General features: G+C 50.0%; 1 pseudogene; it reads right to left on the reverse strand.

The window, feature by feature from the left end:
* Window positions 1-11,440: 11,440 nt before the first annotated feature.
* Window positions 11,441-11,559, reverse strand: LOC125001637 (annotated as a pseudogene).
* Window positions 11,560-11,702: the final 143 nt, after the last annotated feature.

Below are 11,702 nucleotides of genomic sequence, written 5' to 3' on the forward strand. Positions count from 1 at the left end.
TGACGATTTGGGATTATCTGAGGAATATAAGAAGAAGATCGAACGGATAGAACCCCCGTCATCAGTAAATGAACTACAGAAAGTGTTGGGCTTGTGCAACTATGTGAGGGATCACGTACCGGGATACCAGAAGTATGCGAAACCTTTGTACGCCAAGCTTAAGAAGCCAAATGAGGCAGTGGAATGGGTCTGGACTGCAGCTGATCAGAGCAACTTGGAGATCCTGAGGAAGGCAATCCAAGGGGCCCTGAGGCTCGAACCCAGGAGTCCAACAGCAAGGCTGGTTGCAGAAATAAGTTGTGAGGACGACGGTGCTACTGTGAAGGTGAGCAATGAGGGTGGTGGACTGGTGACTTTGTGGAGTTACACCCTATCCTCTGTGGAAAAAAAGTATCAACTAGAAGAGAAAGAACTGGCGGTGCTGGCAAGATACTGGAGTTCCTTGAAGGATTTATCCCAAGGGCAGGAGGTTCGAGTCATCACCCAGAGCCAGGTACACCGGTTCCTCAGGAAAGCAACTGTCGAGAGTACGAAGGCGACTAATGCCAGGTGGGGTCGATGGGAAGACGTCCTATTAGACCCAGATCTCGAGATCGGACCCTTACAACCGGGAGCACCTAAAGCTGCAGCGGCTGAAAACCCGCCACGGGAGGATTATGAATGGACCTTGTTCACAGACGGCTCGAGGAAGGGTCCCGATGACGCGGCGTACTGGGGGTTCATTCTCAAGCTGAAGGGGAAGGAGGAGTACCGTCAGCGAGGGAAGGCAGCCGGTAGCGCACAAGCTGGGGAAGTGACAGCAGTGTTGGAGGGACTGCTCGAGCTGGAGAAGAGAAAGATTAAACGAGCAAGGATTATAACAGACAGTTATTATTGTGCCCAGGCCCTGAATGAGGACCTAACCATTTGGGAAGAGAATGGATATGAAACCGCGAAGGGGAAGAAGGTGGCCCACGAGGACTTATGGAAGAAAATCGCAGAGTTACGACTGAACCTGGACCTTGAAGTGGTGCATCAAAAAGCACATACAAAAGAAGGAGCTCACTGGCGAGGAAACGAAGAAGTGGATCGTTTCGTCCAGATGAGGAAAATTGTCTTTGTCGGGATCGAGAAATGGGATAGTTCGCCTAAAGGTAGGATCGTCCCAAAAGACTGTGTGGAGGGGGTGACGCGGGCGGTGCACGAGGCACTCGGTCACGCCGGAGCTGTCCCAACGCGCAGGGAGCTGGAAAAACAGCAGCTGTGGATTCCAGAGAAGGAGGTTCGGCGTGTTCTCAAGGACTGTGTTGAGTGTGGTCGGTACAACGCGGGTCGGAGAGGACAGCGAACAGGAGGACTGACCATCAAGAGCACCATACCTTGGGGGTCTGTATGCATGGATGTAGCCGGACCCTTGGGGATAACAGGTATGAGAGGAGAAAAATACCTGCTGGTGTTAGTAGATTCTATGTCAGGGTAAGTTGCAGTGAGACCTGCTCGCCAGGCTAATGGCACTAGTGTTGTCAGTATGTTGGACCAGGTCTGTTGCGGTCTTGGAATACCAAAGGAGCTCAGAACAGACAATGGAACTCATTTTCGAAACGCAAAAGTGGATAAGTGGTGTCAGGACAATGGAGTGATTAGAGTGTATTCACCGCCATACACACCACAAGCCAACGGAGTAGTGGAACGAACCATTGGGCTTGTAAAAAGCTGGATTGGGAAGAACGCCAATGGAAGAGAGTGGAGCACCCAGATCTTATCACTGGTCAAAACCCTGAATGACAGACATCGAGAGGGAAGACCGTCACCGGCGGAGGAGCTGAATCAGCGCCCCTTTACGTCACAAGAGGTTGGGAGGAGCTCTGAGGATAAGAAGCCACCCCCGGAAGGCAAGATGTCATTACATGTTGGACAGCGTGTGTGGATTAAAGCACAGAGCCACCCAGCTGGAGCAGCAGTGAAAGCAAAGTACGACAAAACTGACATAGTGACGGAGATTATAGACCGAAATACAGTTCGGTTAAAGAAGTCGGGAATCCAAGGAATAGGGCAGCTGAAACCAGTTCCAGACTAGGTGACTAGGAGCTGAAATCATGGCCAGTAGCATACCGTGCCTACCACCCTTCGTCCGACTGGCCACGGTTAAAGGGGTGGTTGTCATGAGACGCAGCACCGAAGGGCTCTGGGCAGGCAGAGCCCTCAACATATTGGAGTATGCTAAGAGAGGGATTTCCACAGAAGACAAGGAAATTCTACAGTGGAGAGAAGTCAAAAACAACTGTGTGGTGTGTTGGAGACCCACCACCCTGGGTGTCCAGTGGGAAGGCCCGGGAAGAAATAAGCCGCTCCGAGTTGAAGCCAATCGGAGGGAGTTTAAGGGGATGACCCCTAAGCCGGTGAAGGTGCTGGATGGTCATGTATGTGGACTATGCCGAGTAAACACCGTAGCCAGGATGACGTTCCACACACAGTGGGACCTAAGAGGTGAGAAGATGGATTGCAGGGAGTGTACCTGTCAATGGGATGGCCAGAGATTGCATCCTTGCGGCAACTGCATGCTGCAGCAAAGGAGTGGACGACTGCTGCAGGTTGCTACGGCTGAGGGATGGCAGGCAAGGAAGTTTATAGATCCGCTGCAGTCTCTGGCACCGTCGGCTTGGGAAAGGAGAGGACAAGCAGGGAGCAGGAGTGACCCTCTCAGTTCCCCAGATCCTAGCTCACCAGACATGGAGGGCCCATCTGCACCGCCCCTGCCTTCGGCACCACCATCAGCTCGGGGGCGGAAAAGAGGACTGCAAAACAGTCAGGGCCTGGGACGCTGTGGAGAGAGGCGATTAAGAGAGGATGGCCACACAGCCCAGCCCGTACAGAGGTCCATGATCCACCACCGTCCACTGAACAAGTGAATATGGTGTTTCGGGTTTACAGAGATCCTGACGGTCCAGGATACACCTCGACCATTAAAGACCTGCGGGAGGATCAACGTGAAATGGCGGAAAGTCAGGGCTGGACTGGACCGTGGGAGCTTACCACCTGGGGTCGGCTCATAGAGGAAGTCTACTCTGACCCTACCCTGACGGTCCAGGACCTGGGACCGATCCCTCGAGAGGACGGAGCAAGAGGTACCAATCTCTACTACAGTGTCACGTGTATGGACGCATGGGGCCACCAGGCGGCGCGAGCTAGGGAGGCAAGCAAGGAGTTTGACGTCACACCAGAGGCGTGGCGGAGAGATGGCGTGATCCAGCTGCCGGGAACATGGGCAGGACGTGCAGCCACCCCCACATTTCCGGAACAGCTAACCAGGGTGCGGCTCTCGGTCCGGACAGTAGTTGTTCCTTTTCGTGGAGTCTACTCGGTGGGAGCAGTGGTGACCTGCCTGGGAGAGCCGCCAAAGCCTGAGAGTGCAGTTGAAGCAGCAAAAGAAGGAAAAGAAGGCCGAAACCTTTTCCAAAAACTTAAACTGAAGAAATGGAGTTGGAAGGCCCAGCAGTAGCTGGGGCTCAAGTGCAACTTCGTGCAAAGAGAAGAGGGAACAAGAAGCGAAGGAGAAGTACCCCTGTTCCCTATATAAAACTTCCAAATGTAAAAATATTTTTGGAAAGACCTGTTCGAGATTACTTGTACGATTATAATTTTTGTGGATCTGAGGCCTATTGTTGTAGTAATATAGAGCTGACCAGATCGGCCGATCTCACTAAACCTGAAAAGGGATGCATGGGGAAAAGAGTACATGGGGGTGCTCAGCTGCAGTTTCTCTCTCTTAAATATGTGTACTGTAGAACGGAATGGGTGAACCAGCCAGTACCCGAGTGTCCTAAACATATGCCCTGGATACTTAACACAGTATACCTCCAGATTGGAAAAGAACTGATCAAGCTAAGGTGGGGAGTAAACCACTGCCAGCCATGGTTGGGAATGTATATGGACATGTGGCTCGGGAGCTCACTTATTTGGACTACCAGTCGAGAGACCTACAGGAGTCTCCATCTGAGGATTAATGATCCTGAAAGGATTGTTATCGAGAACCAGACTGAACGACTGGGAGTACAGGAGCAGGATTTCCCCAGCCAACGGTATAGTATGTACAGGATGCCATCGGTACGAAAAGAGGGGTTTCTCGATTCGGGGTGTAACAGGTCTGATCGATGGGCGAAGCTGGTGGAGCTCGTGGATCCTCGTGGTGAGCCCTTATGCGCAGAACTCGCAATGGTAAGGAATGATATTCCCCCTGATCACAGGCCAGATTACGAAGAAATGGGGAAAAATGCGGTGACCAGCTGTATTGGCCCGCTTAGGCCTACCGAGAACGTCATCATCACCCGTTATCGCTGGATGTGGCGGGGATTGGATCCGTATATTCGGGACAACTTCGAGGTGCATAACTGTAGCGGCGCCCATCCCTATCCAGCAATGACCCGGCTCATGAGGGGACGAGTATGGCGCAATCTAAAGGGTAACCTGCGATCACCTCGACCTAAGGTGACAGTGATTCCATTGGCACCTGGCGAAGAGGGGAGGAGCTACTGGTTGTAGTTAAGTGACAGGAGCATGGGACATGGACACACTCACTATCTGGGGCTCCAGAAGTGAGGAACAAGATCATGATGGCTGAAAGAACTCTATCCTGTCCTACGAAGTGGATTATTTTTAAGTTTAGCATCGGGTTTATAGGTCTTTTTTCTATTTTAACTTTTTTGTATTGCCATGGTAATGGCCTATGGGAAAATGAACACGTGAGGATTAGCTTTACCTCAACACAGGTGTATAATCAGACCTGTTGGGAAATTAAGAGGGAAGTGATCACGCTGAGGAATTTTTCTCTTCCCTGTGTGGTGGATTCTTCCATTAACTGCACTGAAGATGGTCTATATGGTTTTGAGGATTTTAATCTTTCAGCCATTAAGCAGTTTTTCGACTCCCATAGAGTCGAAGGAGGGGGAGTGATCGAAGCAGTGGAGCTCCAAGGAGAAACACTGCTGCTAGATGGCGTCCTCCCTCAGCAACAAGAGACTCGCGAGGTACGAGTTAATTGGATACAAGTGGACGGAGAAAATCCATATTGGTACTACACCCAGGCCTGTGTCAAAAGAAGGAATGTAACCTATTGGGTTGAGGAGGTCATTTCACCCGCTCATCAGTTCCAGCAGCGATGTCATGTGTTAATCCCTAAGCCAGAGGTTTTTTGGGGAGAGCTAAATCTAACCTGTGATATGCAGGATCAACCAGACCCAGACCAGCCCGGACAAAGCAATGTCAACATCACAACAAGACACCATCCCACTACTGGTAACAATACTACAGGGGTAGCTAACAACTCTACGCCGGTGGTGAAGACATCTGGGGGACTGGGTCTGGACGAGAGACGACCTCCACGGGTCTCATCATCATATAGTCGTAAGGACTTGGAAGATTGTCTGCGAGAGAAAGCTTTTAAACTTGACCCTTGCTACTGGAATCTGGGGCCTATTGTCTGCAAAAACCAACACTATCTGGTCCTAAGTCATCAGAATGAGAGAGGGACGACTGAGAGAGGTGACCCGCCCGAGGCTGGAACAGTCAGGATTGATGACTGGCTGAACCATAGCTTGCCATGGGTTTGGAAGAAACCAGTGGCCCACCTGAGAGCAACCACTGAATTGCAACACGGCCTACTCATCTGGCGGGCCCTGAGCAAGCGGAGATGTATGTCCAACAAATCCCTACACCTGAGGATCTGTGGTCTGTACCTTCAGGGGATTTTGAGAAAATCGATAAATGTGTTGTGGAAAAGATGGTACAGGACCTGAACGGCAAGGACTACTCCATGGGTGAGGGAACCAGATCGTCCGATTGGGCATCTCCTAGGTGCGATATTACACAAGTGGGATCCTGGGTGGTAGGGTACTGGACATACAACTGTTCGCGGATACGGGGCCATAATACCATGAAGGGGGCGTTGGAACAGTGGCCGCTGTGGTGGGACAAGCCAGACAAGACTCGACCGTGGTGGGGTCTGCAAAAGGACGAAACCAGGGCCTGGGTTCTGCCATGCCTGTCACAGACTTCGAACTATTGGGTCAAGTATCAATATGTGGCTACCGTCTACTCTACAGGGGAAGGACTCAATGAATGGTACGGTTGGACTGGGATCAGACCAAGTGTGACTTTGACCCCGAGGCCATGGAAAATGGTATGTAATCGAGCAAACACCTCTTGCACCGTAGAGCTTGCCCGACGACCTTGCAGCACGCTCTATGGTTGGGACCAGGTGTGTGCCTGGTGGTATGATGGAGCCTATGACACTTATCAGCAAGGAGCCACATGGGTCAAAAGTAACGTACATCTGTTTGGTAACTCGACCAGACAGAAGCAGAGCAGTTTTGGATGGCAGCGGTCGTATGAGGCTAAACAATGGGGTAAAGGATGTGTGAAAGCCTTGTTAGGACCAATGGCCAAGAGGCGGCGCATCACCGGGAAACCGGTACCCGGGGTGAATAAAGCAGAACTCACCAGGCTTGAAGAACATGCGTTCCGGAAAAGCCTGTGTGAAGGGAAGGAGATCGAAGGATTCGAATGGGTCGGGCCGAACAAGATGTACAACAACGGAACCTGTGAAATGCCACAGGAACATTGGCTGCAATGTGAAGGACACGATTGCACCGTAGTGGAACTGTACGGGAAAACCGTGTTGGAAAGTGCTGTAGAAGTACCCAGGGAGATCTTGGGAAAGATTGAAGATGGAGCGCTAGTTCTGGGATCAGAACTTTGGGGGATCATCAAAAAGATTCTGCCATATGCGTTGATTGGCGTGGGGGTGGTGCTACTCGCGCCACTTCTCGGAGGATTGATCAGATCTGGAGTCAAGGGACTCTGCAGAAGGGGGCGGAGAAAGAAGACTACGCCCAAGGATGAGGGGGAGTTGGAACTCCTCCTACGCGAGGAAGGATCACCTCGCAAGTAAGGGGTGACGCTTGTCAACACAACCCCATACCTGGACTTGTTCGTTGAGCGGGGTGAGCAAGGGACAGAATAAAAGATCCTCGAAAAGTATCATCAACATGGAAAATGGAACTGAATCCCCCACAACCCAACCTCTGTGGATTAAAAGATTTGAAGGGGACGTAGCAGAGTTCGTCACATTGGAAGTCATATGGTTCATCTTCTGCTGTACGGGGCTATGGATCGGGCACCAGGGGTTCAGGATCCTCTGCCTGATCGAAGGAATCGTGCAGGTACTGATTGTGAACGTATGGAGGGGCGAGGCCACCTACACCACATCCTGGTTCGTGGCGTTCCTCCTGGGACGGCTCAAGGTAGACACATCCAGACGAGGAATTATGAGAATGATCATCCTGATCATCTGGCTGGTGCTGGATGTAGCTTCACTGTGGTCCAGAGTCGCCTATTGGGTGAATTTGGGCCTGGAAGGACTGGTGGTGGTGGGCCTACTGAGCTACATGTATTCACAAGTCAGTAAGCTGAAGAGTAACCAGGCTCAGATGTGGGCTCTAAAATTGCTGCGTCTCTGCTTGTGGGGATTTGGTTGGGGGATTCTAAGCATTATGTGCCTGTTGGGGTTCATTTCCAACTTACCCCTGATCGTCTGGTTCGTGCTGTATGGACATCTGTTCCCGCAACCTGCTCGACAGGAGCCGGTCAGTACTCCACCGGGGGAGGAAAGAGCCAGAGCGGCCGATACCCGACGCTGGACACGGGGGATGGAGCACATTTACGAGGAGGTCCCTCTTTGACGCCATTTTGGCGAAGCTAACCTCGTGACAAGGGCAGTCCAAGGCATTTTGCCAGCTAAAGCTTTCGCACTCATAATCATCCAATCAACGTTTATGTTACCATGTGTGGACAAAAAGAGAAAACGGTGGGAGGAGAGACCCGCCTACCAAGGGTGTGGCGGACTTGCATTATAACCAGCGGAGCAAAGAGGAAGTGGTCAGTTCAAGGTTGAACAACGGGGGAGCTACACGAAGAAAAGAATGTCCAACGCCAGCAACGCAAGTACCGGGTCTCCAATAACAACTTCATCAGCATTGGTCATGGAAGTAAGTACAAGTCTAACTTACACCCAGAATAGCTCTGAGATCAAGGAACCAGAGATCAACTTTACCAAGGTGGATTTCTGGGCGTTCGAGTGCATATGGTTGGTGTTTTGCTGTACTGGAATATGGTCCAAGGAACAACCCCTGCGGATCATAGCACTACTCATCGGCCTTATTAAAGCCCTGATCGAGATCGTGGTCCAGGGAAGGGTACGAATCACCTTGTCCTGGTTCCTGATCCATCTGCTGGGGCGCACCACCATCGACACCACCAGGAAGGGAGTAATCAAGGCAGTGGCGCTACTAACGTGGTTGGCGCTTGATGTGGCGGCAGACTTCGTTGAAGGTGCTTGGCGGATTGGATTCATGCTGGAGGGAGTAACGATGACCTTCTTCCTACTCTGCCTACTCACCCTGACCATGATCAAGCACGGAAGACCAGGCTGGTGCCAACTTGACCAGGTCGCTATCGGAGTTTTATGGGTCCTAGGCTGGGTGACTCTGATGATCATCTATTGGGAAGGAGCTGAGGCATCGGTCTCTATGGCTGGCTGGCTCATGCTGTACCCCATCTTCTATCCCCGAGTGAGAGCCTCGATGATTGGGAGGACCCCACCTCCAGAGCGAAGGACGAAATGGCTGGACACGTTCGAAGACAGGGTCCAGGAAGAAGGAACACTGGCCTGAAGTCTGAAAAAAAAAGAAGAATCTGTGGCTCCGCTTGCAAGAAAAAGAAAAATAGAAAAATCAGGAAAAAAGAGAAATAAGAATAATCAAGTATGAATTAAATCTCTGTGTTTTAATTATAGGGGGGCGCCGTCTGCAGCGGGTGTGAGACCACCCTGAAAGAAGTAGGCTGTTTGTGGAATCTGGGAACGAGGATGCAATGTTCCAAGTGCTACATGGTGGATCCTCACCCGTATGCAGTCCATGGCGTCCTCCAAAGGGTCCGATCGGTTCGTCAACCTACAAGTACCCGTGGATATGGTGATGGAGCTTGAAGAGCATGCAAGGATCATCTGGAGTTCCTACTGGGGTAAGGGGGTAACTTGGGTGCCTCGACTGATTGAGGAAGGGATTTATGCACCAACCTACACCAGGGTCTGGGAGTTTCGTGACAGATCTCGTCTCCGCACCACTCACACCTTGGACGGAAGAATCCTCATCGCGGTGAGCGCGACAGGCAGCGCCCTCTGTCTATGGGGAACCAGCGTCTCCTCTGGCGCAAGAGTCAACAGAAAACGAGAAGGAACATCGCGACATCGGAACCCAGACAACCCTCGCTGGAATTGTCAGGCGAGACAGCAGCGATATGCTGGAGGAAGTGCTACAGTGTGCCACGGCTTCTAATGGAATAGAAGAAGTGAGTGAGGACGAAGACAACAAGTGGGAAGGATTGGCTGAAGCGGTGGAAAGGCAGTTGACCCGACTTCCCTCCACCCCGGTGACATCGCCTGAGGAGCCACTGGTGGATCTGCATCCTTTCGCGGAGCTGTTGGAGCAACTACCCCTGGCTGAGTGGCCAAAGGAGGCCACACTTGCACCGCCACCCGAAGGCCAACATGAGGGAATGGAAACCCAGCGTGAGGAGTATGTACCCGATGTGTTGGAATTATTATCTGATGATTCCTTGGATGAGATGGAAGATCCTGAGCTGTAAAATCATCACCGGGTAGCTTACGATCTCAAGAAGGGGGTGTCAAGTGAGTTGAGATCTCAGCCAACCAACAGCTTAAGAGTATGGTACTAAATGTATGATCGGAACTTGAATTAACGGCATGAGTAAAGATAATACAATGATTTGAAGATGATTTTGATTAAACATGTTGATTTTCAGTAAAGTAATTAATATACACAGGATGTAAAATGAATAATAATTGAATCAGTATAACTAAGTGTTGTAAAATCATAAGCAGAATAAGATAAACAGGATGTAAAGGGCCAGCAGTGGGGACAAAAAGGGGAACTGAAACCTTGTGGCCTAAGAGCAAGTCAGGACATGTCCAAACGCATGGTTAGTGGAAAAGTACAGAAAAAAAAAAAGAACTAATGTCTTAATATTAATTAATGAGTCAGGGGGGTAACACCCTTATTGGATAAAAGTAGTAGGTGGGGGTTGGTTAGTCATAATGATGTGTGGAAAATAGGATGTGTCTTGATTTAGAAAGTATAAAAGATGTAACTCAGAAATATACTACGGGAACTTCACCTCGGACACAGACTGTGCTGCATGCGGACTGAGCCAACACCCTCGCAGTACTATTTCGGCTTTTAAGAGTTTGGTCTGGATTCCCCCTGCCTAGCAGACAAAGTTGGATTATCTTTCACACTTTGGATTTCTACTACTTCTTGGACTTTGTACGGAGTCGAGGAGACCGAATTGGAATACATTTGAGAAGGATTTAAGGGATTTACCAAAGGACAGAATCATCGTTCATCAGGACTTCCCTATTTTACCAACTCCCTCCGCGGCAGTAAGAGGAACTAGGGTTGGGTGTGGTCGCATCGGCCGTGCGGCTCACTCGACGCCTGTTCTACTTTAAAAAGGAATTTTGGGACAGTTTTGGACATTTTTATATTACCCCTACTACCCCTGCTTGGATCATGAGTAATTCTTTGTTTGATTAAGTGATTTTTAGAACAGAATCTTTAGAGAGTTTATTTCTGATTAGGTATTACATGATTTAGGTTTAAATTGTATTCATATCTTATGTTAACCAATGTCTGATTCTTGATCGAATTAATTGAGCTGTTGCAAACCGCTATTGCTGAACCTGCAAATAAAATTTGGCTCTAAAGGTCAAAAATCTTTGCTGACGATTATTTCTCCCTTTTTGCTGGTACTCAAGACAGTAAAACTATAGGCAATCTTAATGGTAGCTCCGACACCTTGCTCTTATTGGTCACACTAGTCGTTTCCACTTAAAAACTATTTCTATGTCCCTAGGGCTTCCAGCCTAGCCTTTAAATTATAACCTGGCACGTACCAAGTGCACAGATCCATTAGGGGTAAGCCACCACAACTGACGGGACTCAACTTCGGACCCAGCTGCGGGACGCCTCCCTGACTGGCGGTTCCGGGGGAAGTGAGGAAGCGGGGCAGACGTCAGGACTAAGGGTGGTTAGAAGCCAGGCGAGTTACCCCGCCTACAGCTTGAGTAGTGCTATCATTGAATTCGGTTGGAGTAATACTCCGCAGACGTGAAGCCATAACCCTATAGTAAACGGAGAAGCTGTTATACCTGTTCCGGGATCTAACACCGTGCTTAGCTTCCGAGATCAGACGAGATCGGGCGCGTTCAGGTTGGTATGGCCGTAAGCAATGTCAAATGTCACTAAAGCAGTATATATAAGTGGTCAAAATGATCATTGCATGTATTTTGATGACGTAAATGTTACCATGTCTCCTGATGAGAATGAAAAGCTTACAGCACCTGGTATTCTCAGGCGGTCTCCCATCCACGTACTGACCAGGCCAAACACTGCTTAACTTCCGACATCAAACGAGATCAGGCGTGTTCAGGGTGGTATGGCCGTAAGCAACGTTAACGGTCACAAACGCAGTATATATAAGTGGTCAAAATCATCATTGTATGTATTTTGATGATGTAAATGTTACCATGTCTCCTGATGAAAATGAAAAGCTTACAGCACCTGGTATTCCCAGGCGGTCTCCCATCCAAG

The sequence above is a fragment of the Mugil cephalus genome, chromosome 23 (genome assembly GCF_022458985.1).
Source record: "Mugil cephalus isolate CIBA_MC_2020 chromosome 23, CIBA_Mcephalus_1.1, whole genome shotgun sequence".
Classification (NCBI taxonomy): Eukaryota; Metazoa; Chordata; class Actinopteri; order Mugiliformes; family Mugilidae; genus Mugil; species Mugil cephalus.